This window comes from Pteropus vampyrus, unplaced genomic scaffold (genome assembly GCF_000151845.1).
Source record: "Pteropus vampyrus isolate Shadow unplaced genomic scaffold, Pvam_2.0 Scaffold79, whole genome shotgun sequence".
NCBI lineage: Eukaryota > Metazoa > Chordata > Mammalia > Chiroptera > Pteropodidae > Pteropus > Pteropus vampyrus.
Genome location: NW_011888860.1, coordinates 132894 through 139953, shown reverse-complemented (window position 1 = coordinate 139953; position 7060 = coordinate 132894). Strand labels below are relative to the sequence as shown.

Below are 7060 nucleotides of genomic sequence, written 5' to 3'. Positions count from 1 at the left end.
ATACATCTGTTACCTAGACAGCACAAGAAAAGGGAGGGTGAGTCTTCCAATGATCTTGAGGTCACCCATCCTTTCGCCCTATGCCGCAAACTTGTCTACAGATTACAATGTTAGCCATTTAAGTAGAAAATTCCTCTTCAATAACAGGCTTGACTGGGCCCTGGGCAGTGGCCTTATTTCATGGCCATTGTGGCATTTGTGTGTTCTGAGCTGAAAATGGCACGTCAGGACTGCCGCGAACAGCATGGGTCTCTACCAATAGCAGAACCCTCCCGGAGCCACCACCAGTGTATTGCACCACCTCCTGCCCAGCATCTGCAAAGGGTTGACCAGAGGAACTGGCCATTCACTCTCCACAGGCCCCACTGCACAAAGAGACCCCAGGAGAAACAAGGCTCAAGATGCCTGCACTGTACTGTGCCAGGGTTCAGCCATTAGATGCCAGCCTGCTGGGAGGCCAGCTTTCCACAGCCACACATTGACCCCCTTGACCCCCATAAGCACTGCATTCTATTTGTCCAGATGCCATAAGCTGTCCCCTTTGGGCCAGTGGCTGGTCCAGCCACAGGTGTTTAATTGGGAGATACGCGGTCACCAGATTGCCCTGGGAATTTCAAAGCTAGGTTCCGCCTGGAATTCAGGTTTCTGCCACTGAAGAGCTGCTCAACTCATCCATTCATTTTGAGACTGGCCCTTTCAAGCAATTCCCCTTCCTATCAAGGGAAGGGAACTCTGTCACACTGCAAGGTACAGGGTTCTTATGATTGCTCTCCAGTGTGGACTTAAAAAGGAGAGCAAGACACCAACAAGCAAACAAATAAAAGCCAATTCAGAGCCTCAGATAAGAGACTGGTGTGGATCAGAGACTAAGGGCATTATGGGGAGAAAACGTGTGTAAAGGGGCTCAGCATTTGGGGGAAAGTGACTAACCAGGCAGTGGGTGCCGAGCAGCCCATGCAGGTGATGGATGTTGAAATACACAGCAGCTCCCCTGACATGTTGGTAAGGGTGTTAAGTCCCGTAGCTCCACTAGGTTTCATTGAGTTCAATGGAGAGAACACAGTAGGTTTTGAGGCACCAGACACTAGTCTGGCATTCTCCTGAAGACAGATTTCTGGATACAATGGTACGTTGTTTGGATTAGCTGGGATAATTTTCCATCCTGTCACAGAACTGCCTAGCAGAGACTATTGGAGGCACCTGAGTGCCATTTGAAATGGAGTAGCCGCCCCAGTATCTCTATTTCCTGAGACCAGGTCCGTCAAGTTCCTCCTGATTTCTGAAAACGAAAAGGACTCCAAAAGGATGTGTTTGACCCTTCCTGAGAAGTTGGCTCCCCCAGAGCCAGAAGAGGGACAGGGTAATCCATTCTGGAATAGGGGAGTGAGAAATGATGGCTGGGATGCTGCTGACAGAGGGACACTTGGGACTCCTTTCTCAGTATGTTTAGAAAAGTTCAACCTTGGAGAATAATGAACAAAGTTGTCTAGAATGAAGGGTACTTGGGAGCCATTATTTCTGTTGTCCTTGGGCTAAAGAAGGTCTCCAGGGGACCTGGGCTGATGCCAACTTTCTAATATTCCAGCCCTGTTGAGGTGATTCCCTCTGTCTGAAACTCTATGGAAATTGCTCTGGATTCCTTAAGGGACGGTACAGAATGTGAGGCCTTTCCTGATGCAAACACTGCTTAATGGATTATTGAATCAAGTTTTTTTCAGATATCAAATAAGAGTGGGGGTGGAGGATGGAGAAAGGTACCAGGGAATCAATGAGTGGCTGCTGTGTGTGTTAAGGACCTTGGGCCCATTGCTGAGTTCTCTGGAATTCACACATGATATGGCCAGCCGCTGGAAATGTGGGTCACTTTGCACTTCCTTTTACAAGATCATTAGAAAGTCCATAGTTGAAGTAGAAACGGAAAGGTGAAGGCCAAGGTAACCTTGGAGCTAATGAAATGTTCCCTACTAACTACCAAAGAAAACATCTGAGAGATGCCACAGCCAGTCCCCTTCTCAGCCATCTGGGTCCTGGACCGAGCTGTGGCCTCAGGAGGACTGGGCCTCCCTTGGTTCCCAATGACGAGCATGTCAGCCACCACCTGAAGACAGGATTCTGGTCCTGACTTGGATGCTGGCCTGAGCAGGCTGCAGGCAACCCGATGGTTGTGGAGAAACAGCTCATGAAACCCCATCTAATGAATCTGGGCTCGGGTGCGTGGGGGTTTGGGATCTTATTGGGTGCATTTCTTATTTTTACTCACACAAAGTGAATGTACAATGTGCCCACATTATTAAACAAATGTGAATTTCGTGGAAGTCTCACAGAAATGTTCAGGCAGGCGTACACATGAGGACACTCATATATTTCCACCTGCCTGGATATTACACAACCACGTCTCTATTTCACACACATTTAGACACAGACAAACACATCCACATCTACACACACACACACGCATGCACACACATAGGGACACCGTGAACTCTCAGCCAGAAAACTATTTGAGCTCAGTTCTTTAGAGTGAGGGACATAGAACAGGTACACCACACCCACAGCTGGCTTTTAAAGTCAGACAAGCCATGGGTGTGCCTCTTTGATACAGACACATGAAGACCCCCGAAGTCAAGGAGGCCTCCCAGTGGGCTTATAAGGCCTCCAGAGGCCTTTCCCTTGGTGCCCTTCACAACTGGGCCTAGCTGGATTTCTCAGCCCTGTGACTTCCTGGCCTCATGAGGAAAGGGAGTGTGCCTGAAAGGATGGCTGGTGGCAGGGATGTAGGATATCGTATTCTGGGGTGCTGGCCAGGCCTAAAAGATATGACCTAAACCTCTGCCCCTAGGACCCAGTCCCAGGCTGCCTCAACCTGGCTGGGCCATGGGCTTGACAGCAGCCAATGTCCCAGGAGCAGGGTGCTTGCTGGTGTTCCAAAGCCCTGCTGTGGACAAACAGACTGTTTAGGATAAGAGTGTGGGAGGGGAGATAAGTAGTTGAGGATCACGGGAGTGTAGAGACATTAAGGAAGATGGTCAAATGGGAGGAGGGAGGGCGGTAGAATTGGAAGCAAGGGCGTATAGAAACGTGGAGTAGGAAGGGAATGTGATGCCTGGGGGCTGAAGAAGGTAAAAGGGCCCTGGTGAAGAGAAAATTTGAGGAATTTCATTAAAAACTAATCAGCTTTCTGTTCTGCTTCTGTAAATATGCTTGCTTTCAGCAAAAGTGCTTGCTGCATGAAAGAGCTCACTTGTACCCTGCTTGATCGGCAAATGTAACTGTTTATATTTTTGCTCCATGAATGTAACTGTTTGTGCCCCTAGCAGCACCCATATCTCCTAGCACTTTGTACCCTGGCAGCTCCCTTTTCCTGTAACAATTTATAGCACCTTGTATTGGCCAGTAACCATGACAACTCCCACCCTTCTGCCAATGTTACTACTTGCAACCATAGCAACTCTCTTCATTTGTAACGGTCTAATTTTGAATCAGCCAATCAGCTTGTGTAAAAACCCTGTATATAAGGAATGTTGCCACTGAGCACACTGCCCAGATCTTCAGAAGGCTAGCTCATCTGGGACAGTGAGTTATAAACCTGAGTTCTCTTTCTCTCCAAGTTACTGCTTGGTTTTTTGCTGGACTGGGTTTGGGATTTTTCTACAACAGTTTTGGAGGCCTCAGCGAGATTCCAACCACGCTGGCCTCTTGAGCCACCATATCAGTGGCTCGGCTGGGGTTCCGAGGCAGAGGAACGGAGGCGGAGGGGTTCCAAGATGACTGAGGAGACGCGTCACCTGAATACTTCGGATTGTCTTTTGGATTGGTACCCTGACTCCTCAGGGTGGCTGAGCTGCCCGACTAGACTCATAGGAGGGAAGGACCAATTCACTAGAAACGGCCACAGGAGGAAGAGGTACCAAGGTAAGATCAAAGGGAATAAAAGAGTAGGAGTGTAAATGCACAAAGTAAGATCAAAAGAGTAATCTATCTGAGTATGGTATTGGGACATTCCCCATTCAGGTCCCCTCTGTCGGAGGGAAGAGAAACTGCACACAGCTTCCTGGTCTTCAGTAAGAAGACATTGATCAGGGAACCTGTCGTGTGATTTCCAGGTTCATCAGGAGTCTTCATAAGGGTGGGGCGGAGATCCAGGAGTCTCCCCAATGTGGGAGGCATCAGGTTGAGGCAGGCACCCACTAGCCGAGGGTAAAACTTGTGTGTACTGGTGGAGAGGGGCAATGTTTTAACCTGATGTGTGGATATGAGAGTGAATGAGCGGCTTGGTTGGTTTGATCAGTCAGGTACGAGATGTAGCTCCACGGCTGGGCACCCTTAAGGTCCCCTCAAGGCCATGGGATTTGTGTGGGCTCATTCTGTGGGTCTGTGGTGAATGGCATATGGTCCAGAGCGGCATCAGACTAGTGTCTGATTACAAGTCACAAAGCTGAGTCCACTATGACTAAGTGTTACCTAATCTCCCTGCGAGGGGACACGGCCAGATGAGCATCTGAATGGTCTCCTCTTTGGAGGAGGCACCCACCCTTGTTTGTCTTTGTGTCACCGTTGCAGGTGGGAAGAGTTTGGTCAACACTAAGTAAAGGGGAGAATTCCATCACCCTCCGGAGGGCAACCAACTGCCTTCTACAAGTTAAGGGGAAGTGGCTGTTTGCTCTCTAGTGCACATTGTTAAGGAATAGTGGGAGGTGTGTAAAAATAAATGAGTGCTGAATGACTGAGATGTAGTCTTGCTCTGAAGTGAGAGTTGAACTCCAATCTGCGGTTCCGTGGCGACCCTCATATGGCTTACGGTGGCCCCACTGGATCTCTGTGAGGAGTCTACTCCAGTGGTCCGGGTCGGGGGTTTATACCGACCCACGAATGCCAAGAGGCGCCTGAAATGCCTGTGAGAGGAGCGGCTGGAGATGGGTGAAGTGAGTGGTGTCTCCTCCAATTTCTCTGACCCTATCCCCACTTTTGTCGTATGGTGTGATTGTTGTCTGTTGTGGAGGTGTGGGAGGTACCTCAGATCTATATGAAGGAATAAGGCATGTCGAAGAAGGTTTGAGTAAGTAGAAAGGAAAATGTTATTGGTAACAGAAGGTATAAGGTCTGGAGACATGTTTTGAAGGAAATTGAAGGAAAGGTGTTTGCCTCAGAATTGGTTATTTCTGAATGAGTGAAAAGAGGCAAACTGAGGGGGAAAAAGTGGTAGAAGATTTGTGTATATGAAGAGAAATCCCGAGGGGAAATTAAGCTGAAGGAATAAACAAAGTGTAAAATCCTGAGAGGAAAGTGTGAAAGAAGGTTTTGGGAAGGGATCTTGAGGAGAAATTTTATGTAACTAAGTGAAACAAGCTTGGAAATGTGAATGTCGAAAGTAAGTTAATGTAAAATTAGAACTGTGTTTAATGTTTCTGAGACTATTGGTCTGCTACTAAAGTTGTGAAGAGGTTTTCTAAGAAGAAAACAAGAATTCTGTCAAAATAATTTAAGTGTTTTATGTTGTTTTAATCAGGTTTCTGAAACCTGAGGGAATATATTAACACTGGCCTCTGAACCCAATTGTCAAAGGAAACTCCTTGAAAATATGAAGGTACCGCTAAACCAACTTTCTTAGATTGTATGTTGGAAAATTTTAAGAAAAGTTTCTCAGATAATTACAGGACCAGGTTGAACCCAGAAAAGCTTCATACTTTTTGTGAGCTTGAATGGTCCACATTCAGGATAGGGTGGCCCTTGGAAGGGACCTTAGATCTCCCCACAGTATGGGCAGTATATCAAGAAGTGACAGGGACCCCTGGATATCCAGACCAGTGGCTGTACATAGACACATGACTGCAGATCACTACTATGGTGCTCCCTTGGGTCTGGTTTAGTGTGAATAGGCAGGGACAGAATGAGGTACTTGTGGCCTAACCAACTCAAGAAAAGAACAAGGAGGTGCCAGCGAAAATAATCCACCAAGGGGACTCCAAAGAAGAACCTATTTTCTTCCTACTACTGTACACCTCGGCGGGTCCGTCAGTCCCTGTGCAACTCCTTTACACACAATCTGAAGCAGGATTCTACCATCATTGTTTGCACCACCCCGCTAATGCCCCTAAGCCCCGGGCCTGAGCCATGTCCTCCGTCAGGTTCAAATTTAACTCCTCAGATCACTCTGCTTGGTATGTAGGGCCAATGTCTCGTGAGGAGGTGCAAACCCCACTCCAAGGCTGACTCCACAACATGTTCCTAGTCTGCAACTCCTCCACCTGTCCGGGGACTATGTACTCTCTGTGTCCGAGAATGCACAAGTCTCCTACTACATCATCAACTCACTTCCCAACTGCCGTTTTAAGATCAGGGACCTAGAATTTGACTGCTAGCTGGCCCTGCTAGAGTTTTACAAAACTCACTGCCTAAACACCACCAACCTGATGGTATCTAAGCACCCAGATATCTAAGCACATTAGAACATGTATGGATTCACTATGTCTTTCCTGGGATCGATGCTGAGGACCTGCCCTTTGAAAAAGGTGAGATCCTGGTAATAATAGAGAAGCCTGATGAACAGTGGTAGAGTGCCCGGGACAAGAATGGCCGAGTTGGGATGATTCCCGTCTCCTTTGTTAAAAAGCTAGTGAGACCCCCACTTCGCCGCAACCAATGTGCCTTCTGCAAAGAGATCGGTCATTGGAAGAATGAGTGCCCCCACCATGGGAGAATGCTTGAAGGGCTAGAGAAGATCAATCAATCTCGTAAAGGAAAATACCAGCCTGAGCTAGCCGTCCAAGAGCTTATTGGTCTGGCCAAAGAACAGTCAGACTAGGGGTGACCAGGCTCTCTGATCCTAGGACCCCAGGAGCCTATGGTCTCAATAGAAGTAGGGGGCCAATCAAGGACTTTTATGGTGGACACTGGGGCACAAATCACCTTTACCTTAGGGAAGTTCACCTGTCTCACATTGAGGTGCCAGCCGCTTTAATGATGGCTGTGACTGTGCCCAGAGAAGATGAATGGCATCTTTATCCTTCCGGAGAAAAAACAAATGAATCGAACCAGTTTGATAGAACTACTGTCTGGTCAG

The 7060-nt window shown here is 47.8% G+C and overlaps 1 pseudogene; it reads left to right on the top strand.

The window, feature by feature from the left end:
* The first annotated feature begins 6111 nt into the window (after positions 1-6111).
* On the top strand, positions 6112-6802 carry LOC111741514 (annotated as a pseudogene).
* The last annotated feature ends 258 nt before the right edge of the window (positions 6803-7060 follow it).